Genomic DNA, 20,881 nt, shown 5'->3' with positions numbered 1-20,881 from the left:
GTTCAGCGCCAGACTTGCTTGTAACCTATATCACCAATTATGTTAAGAAAAATGACGTATTAACTACTACAAAACTCTGACCTTTGTGGGAATGCTTGGAGCAGACTAACATGTGAGCTGAGTGTTCTGAGACGTTATATTTGGTATATCCAGACCATCCGTCGGCTCTTACTTCGGAAACATGGCTTAAAAAATTTCTCTTCAACAACGTAATCCGATTAAAAAAAAAACGATCTCTTTACCCGTCGGCTTCCCGTGGCTGTCATGCGACCGACTATTGCAGTTAATAATACAACAGCTTGTTGCCATTTTTTGGGTTTCTTTTTATCGCTGTGTAACTGAGTTCAATTGAAAGCCTGCGTGCGCTAGTACCTCTTGCCACAAGTTCCCAGAATCCTTTGCGGTTTTACCCCTGAATGACGTCACATTTTCAATCTTTATCCTGGTGGGCCGGTCTCTAGTCAAAATGCCTGGGCCGATTTTTTGTCCCAGTCCAGCCTTGTCCACAGATGATCTCTCTTCAATTCTCCAAAGCTATGATGAAAAGTGGACTGAGCTCTTGACTCTGAAAAAGAAACACGACAAATCTGATCTGTTAGCAAGCAAACAAACAGAGCTTGAACAAATCTCCAAAACACTGCAGTCTGCAACCTTTTGCCTGGAGCACATCTTCAGAGAAATGGGACAGATCTATGAAGCCCATAGAGCAGTACAAACACAGAATAAACTGACTTCCTGGTCTAAATATCCAAAGTTGGCTGCAGATCTGATGATTTCAGGACACCCAGTGGAGCTGATGGATGGTGATGCAGGTCATGTGCCTCTAACATGGATCTCTAGTTTTTTAGATGAAGTCATCAAGAAACTAGGTGACCAGAGAGTTTTTGTGTTGTCAGTTTTGGGCGTACAAAGCAGTGGAAAATCAACAATGCTGAATACCATGTTTGGATTGCAGTTTGCAGTGAGTGCAGGCAGGTGCACCAAAGGTGCCTTCATGCAGCTGGTCAAAGTGTCAGAGGAAATCAAGAAAGACTTCCAGTTTGACTATTTTCTAGTGGTGGACACTGAAGGACTGCGAGCTCTTGAGCTGGCAGAAAATGCTACTCTTCATCACGACAATGCACTAGCGACATTTGTTGTTGGCCTAGGAAGCTTGACACTAGAGCTGGGCGATATGAGATTTTTTCATATCACGATGTTTTTTTCATTTCAGGCGATAACGATATCTATCACGATATAAGCCAAATAACTATATTTGTAAGATTTAAATGTGCCGTTGCTCACAAGTAAAATGTGAAATAATCAGCAGCTTGTTTTTATTTAAATATTTATTTCCCATAATAAGTTCAACAGGGTAGATGTACTTAAGGAACATGAGACTTTTTCAGATAAATAAAGGCAAATATTGCAAACTACACAAAAGCAGCCGCTAAAGCGTTTAAGTTTCAAAATAGAACAAACGAAACAGACTAAATTGTCAATTCCACTTAGAAACAAAATATTAATTCTAAAAATAAATCTTAGTTTGTTTTACAGAAGAACAGACAAAACTGACTAACTTTTGTCAATATCAAATAAACTGAGAACTAAAAGGAAATTCTCAATCTCTCCTTGTTGTATAGCTTAGCTTTTCAAACAGTTTTAACAGTTACTTTAGTCTGACAAAAGCCGAATGACGAATTAGCGCTTCCAGTCAGACACTGAGGCTACGTCCACACGTACACGGGTATTTTTGAAAACGGAGATTTTCCGTTTTCGTTTTAAAAAATAATCCCGTCCACACATAAAGGCAGAAATGAAGGAAAACGCTGCTATGAACATGCCAAAGCAGCAGGTGGCGCTAGATTCCTAACCGTGCAGAAATGTTGGCCAATCAGAAGTCTAGAAGCCTCGGTGGGAAAAAGTAAACAAAGCTGCGGCATAGAAGCAGAACCGAGTCGTATGTGTGGAGGGACAGTAACTGTGTGTATATGTAAGCATTTAAACACTGCAGAGAGTAGAATTAACAGTAACAGTATTGTAGAAATTCATTTCACCGAAACAATAACGCGGCGCACAGTGTGACGCATGCACCAGTTCATTGTATTTCCAGACTTGCTTTCGGCACAATTTACAGTGCACGCTACTCTGTTTTTTGTCAGACTTGAAATAGCCGAAATACCTTCACACTACGGAACTTCTATGGCTCTTCCGTTCGACAATCTCTCCGGCGTTGGAACCATCATCTGTTTTCTCTTCGGTCACGCTCGGTTGATTTTTCTAGTCGGCACACTCATTTCCTCCATTACCCGCTGGCTGCTTCCCAAACAAACACACGTGCGGCTTGGCACTTGTGCTGTACGTTACAAGTCACGCGACGTGACGCTGCGGCTGTGATTGGTTCGGCTCTGCGTTACTTAATTTGGATTGGCTGATCTTTTTTTTTTTTTTTTTTTTAAGAGGACAAGAGCGGCGAGGTCTATCGCGATAGCTTAATTTCTCTATTGAGTAAAAGTTATATCGCGATACATATCGTTATCGTTCTATCGCCCAGCTCTACTTGACACTGATCAACATCTTTGGTGAGAATCCAGCTGAGATGCAGGATGTCCTGCAGATTGTTGTTCAGGCTTTCATGAGGATGAAGAAAGTTAAACTTTCTCCCAGTTGTGTGTTTGTTCATCAGAATGTGACAGATATGGCAGCTACTGAGAAAAACATGGATGGGAAAAGACGCCTGCAAGAAAAACTGGACCAGATGGCTCAACTAGCTGCTAAAGAGGAAGTGTGTGATGCTGAGTGCTTTAGTGATATCATTGACTTTGATGTGCAAAAAGATGTGAAATACTTTGCTCAGCTATGGGAGGGAAGTCCACCGATGGCTCCTCCAAATCCAGGCTACAGCGAGAGCATCCAAGAGCTGAAGAACATCATCCTGTCTAAGGCTAAATGCTCTCCTGGGATCACTCTCTCACATTTTAACAGAAAGATACAAGACCTGTGTAAAGCTCTGATGAATGAACACTTTGTTTTCAGATTCAAAAAACACATTAGAAATTGCAGTTTACAGAAAACTTGAGGTTGAGTATGGAAACTGGACCTGGGCCCTGAGGAGCAACATGCTGGTGATTGAAAACCAGCTTCATACCAGAATTGAAAATGGAGAACTTGACAAGGTTGAGCGTAGTGATGAGTGAAAAATATAAAGAAGTAGAAAAAGATATGTCAAAGTACTTTGAGGATGACAGAGACAAAGATATGTTGGTTCAGTGGAGAGGCCGATTTGAAAACAAAATAAAGGAGTTCCAAGAGGAGCTGGTGACAGGAGTGGAACGAAAACTGGATGAAGTTATTCAGCAGAAGAAAGCTTGTAAAAAGCTGGATGATAAGAAGACCGAATTTGAGAACAAGCTGCTGCAAAAGAGTAAAAAGCTTGCTCATAAGTTAAAAGACAAAGCAAAAAATGAAGAGGAACTTAAAAAACATTTCAAGTCAGTTTAGGATTACTGGGTAAAAGAGTTAACTGCAGATGCACAACCCATTCAGGACATCAAGCTGGATGACGATCAGGCAACTATCTTTAATGACCTTGGTTTTGAATGGAATCTCATATTTGAATGCAAAAAGAATGGCAGATACAAAAAAATATCTGAGGTTGGCAATTATTCTGATTATATTGTCCTTGGCAAGCACCAAGATACAACAAGAAAAGGGCTTGCCAGCCAAGTGGCTACATTTTTTGAAGTTGGTGCTAATACATTACTTAAAGAGACCTTTTGAGCATGAAGACCAGGAAATGATAAGATCCCTCATAAGAGACCTGATCAAATCCTCATCAATCAGCTGTGTAACTGCTGCTGGGAAACCTGCCCGTTCTGTGCAGCTGTTTGTACCAACACAATTAAAGATCACAGTCCTGAAGATCACAGTGTCCCCTTTCATCGATCTCAAGCAATCAATGGTTGGCACTACAGAAACACTGAGATATTGTGTGTCGACTTTTGTACAACCCAAGTTGCAAGTGAAGGAAGTTTTTACCCTTGCCATGACTCAAATCATACCATTCCTTTTAAAAAATACGGAACTGCTGGACCACCATATGAAAATTGGAGCATTACCCCTGATGAGTCTAAGCTCAAGTATTGGACATGGTTTGTGTGTCAGTTTCAGGAGAAACTCGAAAACCACCATGGTTTAAAATTCACACAGCGTGGTGAGATTCCCAGTGAATGGAAAATGCACAAAAAAAAAAGAGGCTATTCAAAATCTGGATGAAATGTACAGTACAAACTGAACAGTTTCAGTTTTACACATTTTTAGTTTGCTGAAAATCACAAGAGCTGTTTTACCTTGATTACTCACAAATAAACTTTAAAACATAATGTTAGTGATTTAAACATTACATGTGGGTGACAGAATGGTATATATATATTTCTGCTTTGGTCACATAAATGCTCACACATGAGAGAAACAATCATTTTGAGAATATAATGAGAATTAAAACCAAATATATTGTTGTGAACATTAACGAATAGTTTATTGTTTTATTTTTAATGAGAAATTACAATATTTTTCTTTTTTGTAGCTTCATGAAACATTTCTTTCGATAATGTGTTTATGTGTGTGTTCTATTCTAATTTTATTTAGATGTAAGGTGTAACAAATGAATATTTTATCTTTCTGATGTTTATGTTTCTTTACGTTTCTGATTTGAGATACGAACTTTAACTTCATTTAAATCATCACAGCATGTTTTACCTTTTACTCAAATCTCAGTTTATTTTAACTATTGAATATTTTTAAACAATGTTGTTTCTATTATTTGTGGAATTGTTAATCAATGACAATAAAAAAGTGGAATTTGACCTCATGTTATTAATGGTAAATGGCCTGTATTTGTATAGCGCTTTACTAGTCCCTAAGGACCCCAAAGCGCTTTACACATCCAGTCATCCACCCATTCACACACACATTCACACACTGGTGATGGCAAGCTACGTTGTAACCACAGCCACCCTGGGGCGCACTGACAGAGGCGAGGCTGCCGGACACTGGCGCCACGGGCCCTCTGACCACCACCAGTAGGCAACGGGTGAAGGGTCTTGCCCAAGGACACAACGACCGAGACTGTCCAAGCCGGGGCTCGAACCGGCAACCTTCCGATTACAAGGCGAACTCCCAACGGTGTTTTTATGTAGCCTATCTGTTTAGTCAATTTAATTAAAAACTTACAGATGACTTCTTATTTTATAGGGTAATCTTAAGATAAATATCAATACCACTGATTTTTTTGGACACTTTTTCTTCTTTCTGAGGTAACTTCCTCCAAACCATCATTTTAGACCATTCATTAATACTTCAATCTTAAATATGACGAACATATGTCTATTAATTGGCTATGTTCTAGGCTGCCTCCTCTTTTAGGAGAATTTGGAGAGTTCATTAGTGGAAAAGAGGATACATTTGAGATGACTGTCAGGTTTATATTGTTGATTGTCATTTATGCTTAGAAATATATAACCATATATGCTTAAAGGTGTATAATCAACTGTGTAGTGATAGGATGTGTGATCCTTAGTAGTCTGCAAAGACTTTGTGTGCATTCCAGAGGCTTCTGGCATACACACACTCAGATCCTAGGGTCATGGGGAGAGGTCGTACCTTATTTTATTGTTTTATGGTAGTATAACTGTATCTATGTCTGTTTTAGTCTAAGTGCCTTTTGTTTAGATGAACTGCCGGACTTCCAGACCAGCAGGTTTAGGGAAGTGCCCCCCCCCCCTCCCCCCACACACACACTTATACAACGCACAGACAAGGTACTCTTTGTTTGTATGTATACGTCATATGTTAATGAACCTATGCATACTCATGTAACCTCAATAAAGAGCAGTGTTACAGGGGGAGCGGACAAGAGCAACTGGGGTCAAGCGAAAGAACGGTGTTTGTCCAGTTCTCTCCCATGCACGAGAAACATAAAGAACTTTGGCTGCTTGGTGTTTAATCCTTTTGGTGTGTAGTTGAACTGTCTTGAACGTTCCAGCGAATAGGTTTATGCTACAAACCTATCAATGACCGATTGTCCTCTGATATATATGCTGCTGGCATCAGTCTCTCTCTCTCTCTCTGCATACTCTACAGACTTCACTGACCTACATAGTTATGGTTATTTTACTTTTGTTTTGTTAAATAAACACTTTGCTAAAATATGATATGTGGCCACCTCCTTTTTGTCCCCCCCATGCTCTGGCAGTATAGATACAACAATTCAAAATTGCCACTGTCAGCCAACTCTAAGCCGCTGGGAGTCCTCCTCCTTCTCATGGGGTGTATCTACTTTCGCCCCTTTTAGTCAATTGCAGTGTCACCAGGAGATGGTGCTTTCTTCAAAAAAACTTTGACTTTGATAGTTAGCTGTCGAAGTTTATCTTAGTATTATTTCATCATGGTAATGGAAGTAATCATCAGAGCTTCAAAATGGCTGGTGGTGGGGGTGTCAGCGGCTCAAATCTGGAATCCAGTTAACACCAGTCAGGGCCTTCATGGATCACATAACGACTAAACAAATTGCATCTAGACTAATGACTGTTCTTTCTACAGTCATTGGCCTAGACACCATTTTTTGGTAGTATTCTAATGTCCCTTTTTTTGAAAGGCACTATGAGGTGTTTGCTCAGTCCTGCCGTATATACCAGAGGTCACTAACAGGCAGACTGCAGTCCGGGTCAGGAACCAGAAGCGATCCCATATGGACCCAAAACAGATTTAAAACCTGAAGGGACGTTTCTATTTTAAATGGTGCAGCTTTTCTGTTCTTTACAGTAGTAGTCCAGCATGTGAAGAAATGCACAAACCAGTTGAATGAAGGTTAGCCATTCCACCACTAAACGCGTTACTTGTAACGCGTTACTGCCCATTTCTGCTTACAGTGTACTTGTTTCATTGTTTCCTGCAAAAACCTGACTTGTTGCCTGCAAATTGCATGTAAATACAGGGTATTTGCAACCTTATTCGTGGGTCATGTTTTAAAGTGTATTTTGACATGCAAACTACAGAATATTTACATCTTCTCCACAACTTATCATCGTCACTGAAGCACAGCAGCCACAAGAGGGCAGACAGAGAGAGCGATAGTAGCAGTCAGAACAGAATATCACAGATTACCTGTGTTAAAATGCAGTATATTTACAAAGCTTTAATGGAGTCATATTCTAACCTAAACACAAGCACAAATGCAAATGCATTCACCAAATGCACAGAGTGTCCAGCATGACTGTCACATCCAGCAGCCGTCAATGCTGCTCTTTTCAAACAAGATGAACTATTTGTGAGCACCTGTTTGTACACCTGTGTGAACACCTGTGTGTGAGAGCGCTTGTGTTCATAAGGCACCCATAAGGCACGAGCCTTCAGGCTCTGTTGGGTCCGGTGGGCCAGGCCCTGCCAAGCAGCCCCGGGGAGTGAGTCACTACACTCCTGAGCTCCCAGTCCCGGACACAGAGAACCCACCAATTCACTCACAGGTGGGGGCATCAGCCGCTGGCAGGGAGTGTGGTGGGGGACAATAGGCCCCCGCACCTATGGGAGCCTGAGATGTTCCTTGAGAGTTGGAGTCTAAGACCTGAGCTGACACATAAACATAGAAAAACAGGCACACACAGACACAAGCATGCATTTCCACCGTCATGTACACATATACAAATACACGCACACTTGCCCAATGAAGAGAAAATCTCCGTCCCGGTTTCCCTCCAAGGCCTGAGCACCGATAAGCAGAGTTTTGTCCTTTCCTTATAAGATTCCTAATTATTCAAAGTAACACTCAAGTATGCCGTTCAGCTGGGTTAGTTACAGCGCCGGGAGCAGCTTGGGAGAACAAGGAAACACAGACTGCTTCAGGTTGCCTTCCCAAACCAACTCAAAGGTTTATTCAGTACAAAACAGCTTATATAGAGGAAAAAAAGGTTCGTGTGTCAGCAGGTTCTCAGTTCAAAACCGGTACAGACCAAATAAGGAAACGTCTTCCTGCCTTGTGAGCAAAGAAGTATCCTTTGTGTAGTTTATCTCTTCAGTTACAATTTATGATCATCCCAGCAAAATACACTCCTAGACATAGAATACAGAGTTCTTTCATTAGTGAATTCTGAAACAAACCACCTGGCTTTTTAACAAGCTCTTTTCTAAAAGATAAGGAAGGGAGGATGGGAGTAAGGAAGTGGTCTCGTCTCTGTGGTATTTTCGACCTTGGGGTACCATCCTGTGATTCTTAAACATCAATTCTTGGGTCAGAGAGAAAGAGAAAAACAACTAGTAAATGGGCCTTATTGAGTAACAGTTTTCCTGTATAATATCACTACAAAACAATATCCTGTAAATGCTACCATGGTATCAAAATATCACAACACCCAACATGGAGTCAAAACGGGTGCACAGACCGTTCTGTGTGCCCACCCACACGCCCTATATGTATGTGTCATAAGAGTGTAAATAATGTGAGCATCTAAGTCAGGGGTCGGCAACCCTAGGCACGCGTGCCACAGCTGGCACGTGAAGGGTTAACTAATGGCACGACCATAGCTGGACTGGCCATCGGGCATACCGGGCATTTGCTCGGTGGGCTGATGGTGAATTTTCGTTTTTATGGGCCGATGATTTTTAAAAAAAATTTTTTTTTGTAACGGTATAAACAATGAAAGGTGGTGGATTGGCCACTTGCTGGCTGATGTGTAAAAATAACTCAGTTGTTTGGTGGTGGCTATGGCGGCGCTTCCACAGATTCAGTAACATTAGTAAGTGGTGGAGGCCAGCAGGTGGATGAGGGAAAGGGGAGGCAGGAGGAGGAGAGACCCGAGGCGGGGCCGGTCGGAGTGTCAGGTGAACTGAACTTCAGGTAAGAATTTATGACCTGCAGTCTATCTGGGTCAGATATAAACCAAGTTTAGGTGGAGTTTATTTTCGTTGTGCTGACTTTTTACAGTCAGTTAATGACTCGCACTGCGTACTAGCTAGCATGACGGAGTTTCTATACAGCTGGGTGGGTGCTATGATTTTACTGATAGTGATCTTTATTTTATTCATAAGGTTAATTATTAGAGCTGCCAACCGTCCTGTAAAAACGGAATCGTCCCCTATTCAGAGAAAATATTACGCGTTTCGTATTGAGCTGAAAAGAAACGCAATTTGTCCCGGACTTCAGCTAGAATAGAAAAAAGGACAAAGCTGGACTTATTCTGCGTCTTTGCTGCACAGCTGCCTCTTCTTATCTCATTCTCTCCCCTCTCTCTCCTATTGCTACTTCAATCATGAAACTGATCAATGATCAGCTGATCGGCTTTTCTCTCTTGTTTGTTTATTGCCCACTTTGTGCCAGAAAAGCTTGATCAGCTGTTGTTAGAATTTATTTAATATTGATTTCTAGATGTTTGCTGGAGCCACAGCTGGAAAAGCTGCTGGTCATGATGTCGGTTTGGATATGTGGTGAGAGGGAAACATGAAGATGAAACCAGGAGATGTCCTTACTGAATCATCAGAGCTGAGCAGGTGATGGAGAAACAGGTTTACCTTTTAGGTCACGTGAATGAGTTGAAGGGAAGTTATGAACTGTTTCTGAGAGACAAATAACACCAGGATCCTTTTCTTTTTTTTTTCTTTTTTTTTGTGTGTCCCGTTTGGATCTTTAGCCATCAGAATTGTTGTCTTGAGGCCAAGAAAGATGCCAAGCGGATTTATTTTACCAAGTGGCTCATCATGGCCTTGCCATATTGGTCCATTTGATTGACCTTTATTATAATTATGAATTTATTTTATTTTCAGTTGCTACAAACGGGACAGACATGACTGGAGGACAGGACAGGGAGAAAGAATGAAAGAAAGAGAGGGAGAGAAAGAAAACCAAAGGGGAGAAGAGACGGTGAGAAGGGGGGGAAGAAAGAAAAAAAGAAAAAAAAGAAAAACAAACAAAACACCTGGATCACCTGTATGGAGAAAAAAAACAGAAGAGAAAGCAAACAACAAAGAGCAACATAATAAAAAAAAACAGCACCATCACAATAAACTAGCTAGCAGTAGATAACAGTAGATACTAAATAATAAATGATATTGTGCAGCACGCACGATAGACAGCGCACAATGTGCTTTGAGGCAGCAGCCAAGAAAGGTGTAGTCCGCGTCTGTGAACACCCGTGTGTACACCTGTGTGCATACCTGTGCGGATCAGCATGCTTTTATTCCAAAGGTTTCTCCATGTAACGGTCTGCTAGGGAGTGTGGGGAGCCATAGCCCCGTCCACCAGGGTAGGAAGCAGGTATGGAGGAGATTCAGGCCCCAGATTTCCAGAGGCTCCAGAGTACAAGGACCCGAGGAGGACCACCAAAGGGGGGGGAACCGTGCCACCCTCCTGGGAAGAGCTGAGTAGAGCCCCAAAGGAGAGGTCACCCCGCAGCTACGGAGCAGAGGCCAGAGGGGGTTGCAGTGGCGTGCCCGCGGGCTCTGCCGGCAGCCAGCTGTGCCAGAGAGGACCGAGCTTCAGGCCCAGAGGCCAGAGGTCTGAGGGCATCCCACCCCCCGGAAGGAGCCCAGCCGGGCCACAGGCGCCCGGCCCCGCCAATCGGCCACCAGGAGTGAGCTGGTACATACATGAGCGCCCAGCCCCAGACGACAAGGACCACCAACACACCAACGTCTGAGGGCATCAGCCACCGGCAGGGAGTGTGGTGAGGGGAGATAGGCCTCCGTACTTTAGAGGGCCTGAGATGTACCCAGAGAGGTTGAGTCTAAGACCCAACCTGACATATAGACACAGCCGAACAGGCACACGCGGACACAAACGTGCATTCCCACCCCATATGCACAACCAAATACTCGGCACTCACCCAACGTGTAGACAGACACAAATAGACACTGCACAGACAGTCGCACTCCCCAAACATACTCTATATCCCAGGTCCAGGTAACCCCGCCCTCAGAGGGGCAAGCCGCACCTAGACCCAGGACATGTAACCCTTCTCTCTGGGGTGGAGGCAAGCGGACCACCTCCTTATCTGCAATAGCAGGGAGGCCCCGCATCCCAGACCCCAGTCTGACGGCCAGCACCTCCTCCCAGCCCCCCAGCCCTGACGGCTAACAGAACCGGGGTGAGTGAAGACCTCAAACCTCCCTACGCCCGCTCATATGTAGTGTTGCTGTGTGCTGTTCTAAAGTGCATTTAAAACTCAGGAGAGCATGGTACTAGCTTCCTCTCAGAGAGCAGCAGAGGTGGGACCAAGTCATTGTTTTGCAAGTCTCAAGTAAGTCTCAAGTCTTTATCCTCAAGTCTCAAGTCAAGTCTCAAGTAATGTCAGGCAAGTCAGAGTCGAGTCTCAAGTCACTGGTGTAAAAGTCCAAGTAAAGTCACAAGTCTGAAATTTTGAATTTCAAGTCCTTTCGAGTCTTTAAAAAAAAAAAACGAAAAAAAGCATGTTGCAGTTATATGCGAAATGTAAATATTAGACCATGTAATTTTTAAATCTGTGTTTTTCTCAACACATGACAAAATAGTGAACTTAGAAAATATACACAAATTGTGAAATTGCACCTCTTTAAAATGCAGTTCAATTAAACCTAGCTCCAAGAATAATTTTCACCGACAGTTCTGAGATAAGCTGCATGTTATTCTTGGATGCGGTTGTAGGACCGGCTTTAAAATCGCATGACAAAAATATCATACATAAATAAATGATATTTTTTTTAAAATATCATTTAAAAAAAAAACTGCATCACCAACGTAGCCTGGAAAACATTTGCTAGTTAGATGAAGTCAGCTATCTCATCATAGCATATTTATATGCATATTTATTAGGGCTGCCACAAACGATTATTTTGATAGTCGACTAGTCACCGATTATTTTTGCGATTAGTCGACTAATCAGATCATCATCCATTGGACGTACAGCGTACAGCTTATTGCACCAGCAGCATCTGCTCTTATATAACTATCATTAGCTTACAGCTTTAAGTGTTTAAGGTATGTGCTAACTAAAAATAAAGACAAGATGATAGTTTATTAAACTTCACCGAAACAATCTGCAAATTTCATTAAAATTTAATAAACTCCTTGCTATCTAAAAATAACAGGACACTGGAGTAAATTCTGGAGCATCTCACACTTCTGATAATCAGCTGTCTGCTTGACGTTTATTCAGCTGTGTAAAAACTATAACTTTGATCTCAGCCAAACCGATTTACTCAGGAACAAAAAACACTGAAAAAAGCCAAAAAATAACATTCTTAAGTTATGTAAGTGACTTATATGTTTAACCTGAGTAGCGAAAGACGGCGGTGGGTTTGAAAACGATTTGCCGGGAGTCCGGTGCTCTCACGGCGCTAGTGAGCCTAGCCCCCGGCTAGCTATCGAGCTAGAGGGTAACAGACGTCTCCGAAAACGTCGGAGCGCTTTTGAAAATATGTGGTGTCTTGATAAACTGAGCAGATATTTGAGGTTTACACAGCTACATTCTCGCCTGAAAATATGTTAAACGTTTATTTTGTGACCCAGAAACAATAATAAGAGTAATATTAAAACTAACTAGCTGCCGCCATTGTTGGAAACTGAGCTGGGCTGCGCTATGAATTCTGGGACACAGCTGCTTCTTCTTCGGGGTTTAACGACAGCTGGCATCCTTGTACATGCAGTGCTGCCATCTTCTGTTTCAGTCCGTTATTACACTCTTAAATCCTACTACTTATTCCTGCGTCTTTTGGGATCTTACAAAGCTTCAAACGACATGTCGACTATTAAATCAGTCATCGACGATTTTGATAGTCGACGTAATCGTGACTAGTCGACTAATCGTGGCAGCCCTAATATTTATAATTATATGCTTCTTGGAGTGAGCGCATACACTCGTGAAGTTTAGTAACTTCCGGTCACTGCAACAAGCCCAGGTACAGTTTACCGACGGATGGGTGCAGGACCTTGAAATGCACCGTGTAGAAAGTAAAGACCATCGTACATATCATAAGTTTACCAGTCTCACAAATCGTCGTCATAAATACACATTCGTTAACCGTTTATTAATAGGACCTTTGAGCTCAATGGTAATTAATTAGCAGTGGAAATAATTTCTGGTAGCATCACAGAAATGTAGCAGTGACAATAATATTGTATGCTGTAATCGTACTGGACAATTAGTGATACAAAACAACTGTTTTATCCTGTGAATAAAAGTATATGTTTTTGTAAATGTACCATGGTAATAACAGAAGCGAAACACAATATTGTGTCAGGACAATTCACTATTTATGCACAATAAATAAAGGAGCATAGCGCGACAATTTCTGCTCAGCGCCAGACTTGCTTGTAACCTATATCACCAATTATGTTAAGAAAAATTACGCATTAACTACAACAGCAGACTGACCTTTTTGGAAATGCTTGGAGCAGACTAACCTGTGAGCTGGAGTGTTCTGGGACGTTATATTTGGGCTTTGAATGGCTGCAATCCAGGCCACCCGTCGCCTCTTTGTTACTTCGGAAACATGGCTCGAACAATTTCTCTTCAACGACGTAATCCGATAACAACCGATCTCTTTACCCGTCGGCTTCCCGTGGCTGTCATGCGACCGGCTATTGCAGTTAATAATACAACGGCTTCTTGACATTTTTGTGTTTCTTTTTATCGCTGTGTGACTGATTTTAATTGAAAGCCTGCGTGCGCTAGTACCGCTTGCCACGAGTTCCCAGAATCCTTTGCGGTTCTACCCGTGAATGACGTCACATTTTCAATCTCTATATAATATGCATGTTAAATTTTATATTTGGGGTAAAATATCAAGTCTTTTCAAGTAAACCGGTTCAAGTCCAATTCAAGTCCCAAGTCATTGGTGTAAAAGTCCAAGTCAAGTCACAAGTCTTAGAACATTTTTTCAAGTCAAGTCTAAAGTCATAAAATTAATGACTCGAGTCTGACTCGAGTCCAAGTCATGTGACTCGAGTCCACACCTCTGGAGAGCAGCACAGCTCTTCCTGAAAACCCTCAGTGTCTAAATGCATTTAAAATTGAGGGTAGGGCACCAGCGCCAAAGGTGGGTTGGAGTACACCGACCATCCTCTGGATGCTGTAAAACGTGCCCACCCCCAAGGCCCTATGTTATGTGAGAGTGTGAGTAATGTGGATGTCTAGGTTGCCGAATAAAATTGAGGCACAGGCGGCCAGAAGGGGATAGAGGGGGAGTGCCTCCCCTGCACCCTGGTGACATACCTGCACCCCAAGCCATGCGTGTGTGGGTGGGTGTGGTAGAGCGGGAATAGGGAGGCAGCTGAGGATGGGGAGGGAAGAAAGGGAGGGGCAAGCGATCCTTTTCTATGTAGCTGACGGCTGGTAACTGTGCAGGGGCGGGTCTAGCAAAGTTTTGCCAGGGGGCCAGGTAGGGCATTAACAGGGAGAGGGGGGCACAAAGAAATACTTTTCTTTCTTATTCTCATTTAAAATGTCTAGCTGTTATCAAATAATTTTCTGAAGCTTACAACCAAAGTTTTTATCTGACATAAAATGTATAGAAATCATATATAGACCAACAAGACAGTGTACATTACTGTCACAACAGCGTTTGTTTTCATTCAAAGGCTTTATAGCTTTAATACCTGATGGGCCGGTCTTTAGTCAAAATGCCCGGGCCAATTTTTTTGTCCCAGTCCATTCCTGGGCATGACGTGCAGTGAATTAATCTGAGAAGGTGCATTAAAAAATAAATGGCCACACCAGCGGTGCACATCGCAAATTAGCTCGCATAGACACATTAGTTGTGCCGCTTCTTTTTTTTTTTTTTTTTTTGCCTGTCCCATTTGGTTCTTTAGCCATCAGAATTGTTGTCTGAAGACCAACAAGGATACCCAATGGATTTACTTTGCCAAATGGATCATCGTGGCATTGCCGTATTGGTCCATTTGGTCGATCTTTGTTTTTATTATTTATTATATTTTATTTTCAGATGTTACAGACGGGACAGACATGAGTGAGGGATAGGAAAGGGAGAAAGAAAGAGGAAGGAAAGGAAAAACAGAAGGGGAGAGGGACAGTGAGAAAGGGGGGGAGAAAAAAAATAAAAATCTCCTGGATCACCTGTTGAGAGAAGAATAGAAAACAAGCAAAAAAAAAAAACAAAGCAACATACTAAACACAACACCATCGCATTAATCTAGCTAAGTGTAAACAGCAGTAAATACTAAATATTCAATGTTGTTGTGCAGCACGCAGGACAGATGTGCTCCGAAGTAGCAGCCAAGAAAGGTGTAATTTGGGTCTACGAGCAGTGAACACCCGTGTGCATACCTGTGTGGATCAGCGCGCTTGTATTCCAAAGGTTTCTCCATGTAACGATCTGCTAGGGAGTGTGGGGGGGCCACAGCCCCGTCCTCCGGGGTGTGAAGCAGGTATGGAGGAGATCAAAACTCCAGACATCCAGAGGCCCCCAGAACACAAGAGACCATGGAAGACCAACAGAGGGGCAGCCGCGCCACTGTTCCAGTAAGAGCTGAGGAGAGTCCCAGATGAGGGTTCACTCAGCAGCCGCGGAGCAGAAGCCAGGGGGAGTTGCAGTGACGCGCCCGTGAGCTCCGCCGGCCCCCAGCTGTGCCTGAGTGACCGAGCCCCAGGCCGAGAGGCCGGGGGCACCCCACCTCCAAAGGGGCCCAAGCGAGCCCCAGGCTCCAGGCCCCGATAAGCGGCCGCCAAGGAGTGAGCCGGTGTGTACCTGGACGCCCACCCCCAGACACAAAGAACCACCAACGCACCGACACCTGAGGGAGTCCGCCACTGGCAGGGGAAGTGGTGGTGGGCGGAGATAGGCCTCCAAACCTTGGAGGGCCTGAGGTGTCCCCAGAGAGGTGGCGTCTGATACCCAACCAGTTGTGCCGCTTCTTAATGACAGTATCTTAGCTAACAACCCCAACTACCAGATTCAACTTGTAATTGGCTAAAACTAACTTAGCCTACTGGTGAGGGGGACGTTGTTAGCTTTCCACATTCCGACACTTGAAAAGCTTCAGGAGCTGTCTGCTCAGCACAGCATCAGCACCGTGGAAATACACGGATACATCCGTAGACTCGAGACAGAATTCACAATGTGTTTTTGGGACTTTCAGGTGTATGGACCAATGTTTTCTTTTCTAATCAAACCAGAAAGCTTTAATGAGCAGCTGGATTTGTCTCGCATTAACTGGCTGAGTTAATGCCAGTTAATGCAACATCGAAGCAGCTGGAATCCACAGTTGTGCGTGTTCATGGAGCTTGCATTTTCACCTGCTGTACATCACTACCTGACAAGTTTGACTGTCTTCAGAACATTGCAGAGGCCTTATTGACAGTATTTGGCTCTACATATCTGTGTGAGCAGATTTTCTCTCACATGAGTGTCCTCAGGTAGCCGTCTGAATGCTGGACCAGAGATCAGATTAACATGTGTATTAACAAACATGCCATATTGGCTCAGTTTATTTTTCTTGTCATTGTTGTGAGGAGACCATAAATAGAATTTGCATTTTCTGTTGTACAGTTCATTTGCTGTTATGGATAAAAAGTGTCTTTTTTTTGTTTCAAAATAGCTGATAACTATTCGCTGATAGCTGCCAACATCTGCAAACAAATATAATTCTATAAAGTGGTTCTATATAGTGTATAACTGTTCATATAGAGCATTATTAAATTTATTGCTAATGCAATCATATGGCACACTGACTTCTGAGGAAATTTTAGATGGCACTTGTCATCAGAAAGGTTGCCTACCCCTGGTCTAAGTTGTGCTCAGTTTTATTTTTATTAGGTTTGAAGAAACTTTGTGAGACACAAGTTTTAAACATTGAAAACAGAAATGGACCCAAACTAAAACCTTGAGGCACACCACTAATAAGGAAGGCAGTGAGAATAGCAGTTGGCAGTGGTATTGGAAAAAGAGATAATAGTCAGATAAGTCTTGAACCAGTTCAGGGCAGTTCCACAAATACAGTAGATCTATATACAAAATTTACGTGGTTACCCAAATGTAGAACAAAATTAGCCTCATTTAACCCAACTCACCACTATCCCGTATCGGTGTATTGGTTTATTTCTTTTACTATATAACACAGACCAAAATGAAGCTGTGTGAGATTTGTTGTCATCAATTATCAATACTGTAATGCTTTTGCAGTGCCTAAACTGAACTGAACTAACCTAGTTTTTCTTAATTGCATGTGATGAAATGTCCAGTTTCGCAACAAGTCCCAGGTTTAATAGTGGAACCATAAATTACTTGCCTGTTTTATCTTTCACAATAACCATAAATCCCCACTGCACATGAACCTGAATTTCAATATGAGCGATACAATTCTGTGGAAAGGGCTATGGAAGAAAACACTGTGCCACCAAATTGAAGTCGCTAGTTAGGCTCCAGATTTATTAGTATGTTGCCAGTCGATATGGTTAATATGGTGTATGAGAAGGGGGGCATTGGGCAATTATTGACTAATCATAAACAGACTAATAATTAGCTACTGAAATTTTAAGATACCTGTTTATCTTACTCTGACACAAATTTCTGTTATCTCCAGCCCGAGCTGACAGGCGTTTTATAGCCTTTACCTTTGTTTAAAGCACAAGGTTGGTACTTTTATAAACTAAGATTAATTGTTGCAGATACCATGAAAAGAGGAAACCCAAACCTAAATCCAAAGTTGTCTTGTTGCACTAAGCCCATACTGAAGATTTAAATCTTTCTCTGACTAACAATAATATACACTTTTAATGCTTTCTGACCGCCATTAAACAGCCAAGGTGAGATAATAAAACAAAGAGACGTGTTCCTTCTAACATGTTATAATTTCCTGTGGCTGATAAAACTCTGAGTAAAAACATATAGAAAGCCTCTTCAAATGGAACTGCAATGGGACTAATGACTGTGTGGCCCTGTGTCGACTGTGCAATTACGCCGTCATATGTGTGTGTTTGCTTAAGATGTTTACAACCCTGCAAGGTGGCAGCCGGACAGGAGGCTGCGTGATGTACAGGAAGAAATGATATGTTTGTTGGTTTTGTGTAAACAGGGTTAGGCATTATTAATGCCTAATGTTAATGGTATGTAAACACAGCACACAGCTGTGTGAAAGACTTTATTTTTACAGGATGCCATTTATATTCACGTGCACAGAAACAAGTAAATCTGTCTTGAAGCAAAGAGAATGAGTCTGCCTCAAAGAAGATTTAGGAATAGATTTGGGACTGCAGCGTGGGCATCTTTGGGGATTGCTTATTTGGTAAATGCGTACAGAGGATGGAAAGATAATGAAGTGACACATGAAATACTTTGGAATACTATGAAACCAACTATGAAAAAACAAATGCATCCATCAAAAATGATGATGAAATGTTGATGAGATTCACATCTGGTTAATGTCAATAAATCAAAAGACTTCGCAATATTAAATTTAAGGTATAATCCGCACACACCAGATGAGTTTTATACAGTAAAGAAAGGTCAGTGCTCACTTTTGGATACATAAAGATCCAAACCAGTCTTCCAGCTGAAAGTCATCAGGTAAACTCACTGCAACACTGCATCTGACTCTTTTAATGCAATATTTTAATGCATCTGTCTTTGTTTTGTTCTTTTTAAACAATGACCTATAACCTGTGAACAGACAGTCAAATACACACTAGTTGTACTGAAAACAGCTTTAAAAACAACAACAACAACAACAACAACAAAAAACCCTAAACAACACTTTTTCTCTTTATGTACATCTAAATTCTGTCTCATTTGTTGCACTTTGAATGGGTCTCAGAGTGCAACAAATGAGTTCAAGTCAACACTGCAAGTTTCTTTCTTGCTAGAAAGTCTAACAAGGACATCGAGGGGATGTTCAATAAGTAACAATAATAATAATAAGAACTTTATTTATATAGGACTTTTTAAAACACAGAGAAAAAAATTAAATGCTTTACAGTTCAAAAACCACACAACGAAGATGAGTGCACATGTTAAAATGTACCGACACATAAACAGAAACATAATCAGCCATACTGACAGACATTCATTCCAACATACACACATTCATGTACGCATGGTTGCAAAACATCAGAGTTGGGAAAAGTACGGATGTTCTGTGCTTATGAGAATACTCCAGTAAAAGTTGAGGTACTGATTCAACTTCTTTACTCAAGTAAAAGTTAAAAAGTTCAGACTCTGAAATGTACTCTAAGCAAGAAAGTGAAAAGTAGCTCTTTTGGGGGATGTTTCTATTTTTGTGCAAAGCTAATTGGACCTTGTAGTTGCTCGTTCTGAGGAAAAAATCATAACTCACAATAATTCCTATTGGGAGCTCTGGTAGATTTTTTTTAGTGTACAGGCTATGATCAGCTCTTTGTGGATGTACACAACTTAATTCAACAAGATGTCAGCAGATGTTTCATGAATTATCCTGGCTGATTTCCATCCTCTACACTGACAGTACACTGTTTGTGCTGTCTTTTTTTCTAGATGTATGGTATGAAGGTGGAATTCAGTGAATGAATCTCTGCATCATCAGCTAAAATTCATATGAATCTCTGCTACACTTGATATAACCTAACTCTGACCATGACACCACAGCCACTGTGCACCAGTCACACACTGTTCCTTACTTTAAATCTATCACAGTACAGCAAACTAACCTGTTTATCCTGCACTAACCTGCAGAGTATTTTCATGTAACCTTTAAATAACACAGTTGGGCTGCCTCAGTTTGCAGCATTTTTCATAATATGAAATTCTAACATATAAAAATGAGTTTTCAGCCGTTGCAAAAACAAATAAAAGAGTCAGCTGACGCCAACTCTGGTTTTAAAATCAGAGCAAGCGTCAGTTAAAAGACCCTGAGTAGATGATCAGAGAGGGTGGCTGCTTTGATAAGGTGTTAGAAGCTTTGCAAAATAAGCAGGGGCCTGTCCATAGAGAGCCTTATATGTCAATAACAGAATTTTAAAGTGAATCCTGAATTTCACTGCAAGTCAGTGAAGGTGTAATATGTAAACCCCTGCTAGTTCGTTCTGAATTGATTGAAGATGAGCTATAGAGGACTGAGAGACACATGTGTAAAGTGAACTGCAATAATTCAAGTGGGAAAAAAACTGAAGTGTTCAATATGAGTGACTGACAGTAAAGGTTTAACTTTTGCAATAATTCTGAGATGAAGGAAACAAGAGTGCACTGCAAAAAACGATTTTCAAGAAAGTAAAAAAAACCTTGTTTATGGACATTTTTTCTTATTTTTTGCCTAAAAAGAAAATATATTCTTAACAAGCAAGTTTTGGACAAGAAAATAAAGCTTATTCTAGGAAAATATGTCTAACTTTTCCTTAAAAGGATATTTCAGCTCATCTTGAGCTTTATTTACCAGTTACAAGGCATGACAATGGTTTGGTTGAATTTCCAGAATAAAAATAAGATTATTTTTCTCATTTCAAGAGTAAGGGCATTTAAACAGCTGCTCAGTTTAAGAAATGTATTTATTGACACTAAAGTTTAATATAATTGCTGTCAAGTTTGACACAATATGGAGTATATGAACAAAGGCAGGAACTAAAAGCACATGGTAAACATGAAATACAGGCCCATTTGAAAAACAGAAACAGCACAACTCATTCACTTTAGGCCATGTCAAACAGAATAATAGATCAGCATCAGTATATCTATACTATGGCAATGCTAAAATCGCATTCAACTGTCAGAATTTATAGGAAAACAACAACTTCATTTTAAAAATTGTCACAAAACTGTCCAAAACAATAACCTGAAAATACAGTTCATGCATGTAAAGCAGTGTACCTTTTATAAAACATATGTTGAGCTCACGTGTAGTCCAATTACATCACCCAGGTAATATTTCATGACCGCACATGTCATATCTTTGTGT

The 20,881-nt window shown here is 41.4% G+C and overlaps 2 pseudogenes; both read left to right on the top strand.

Moving 5' to 3' along the window:
* The first annotated feature begins 679 nt into the window (after positions 1–679).
* LOC146575723 (interferon-induced very large GTPase 1-like) lies at positions 680–3,480 on the top strand (annotated as a pseudogene).
* Positions 3,481–3,538: 58 nt separating this feature from the next.
* LOC146575722 (interferon-induced very large GTPase 1-like) lies at positions 3,539–4,273 on the top strand (annotated as a pseudogene).
* Positions 4,274–20,881: the final 16,608 nt, after the last annotated feature.

Source organism: Mchenga conophoros, linkage group LG4, assembly GCF_057382185.1.
Source record: "Mchenga conophoros isolate Kocher_MC1m ecotype Shallow Benthic linkage group LG4, M_conophoros_male_GT1.1, whole genome shotgun sequence".
NCBI lineage: Eukaryota > Metazoa > Chordata > Actinopteri > Cichliformes > Cichlidae > Mchenga > Mchenga conophoros.
This window is presented reverse-complemented; position numbering and strand designations above follow the sequence as displayed.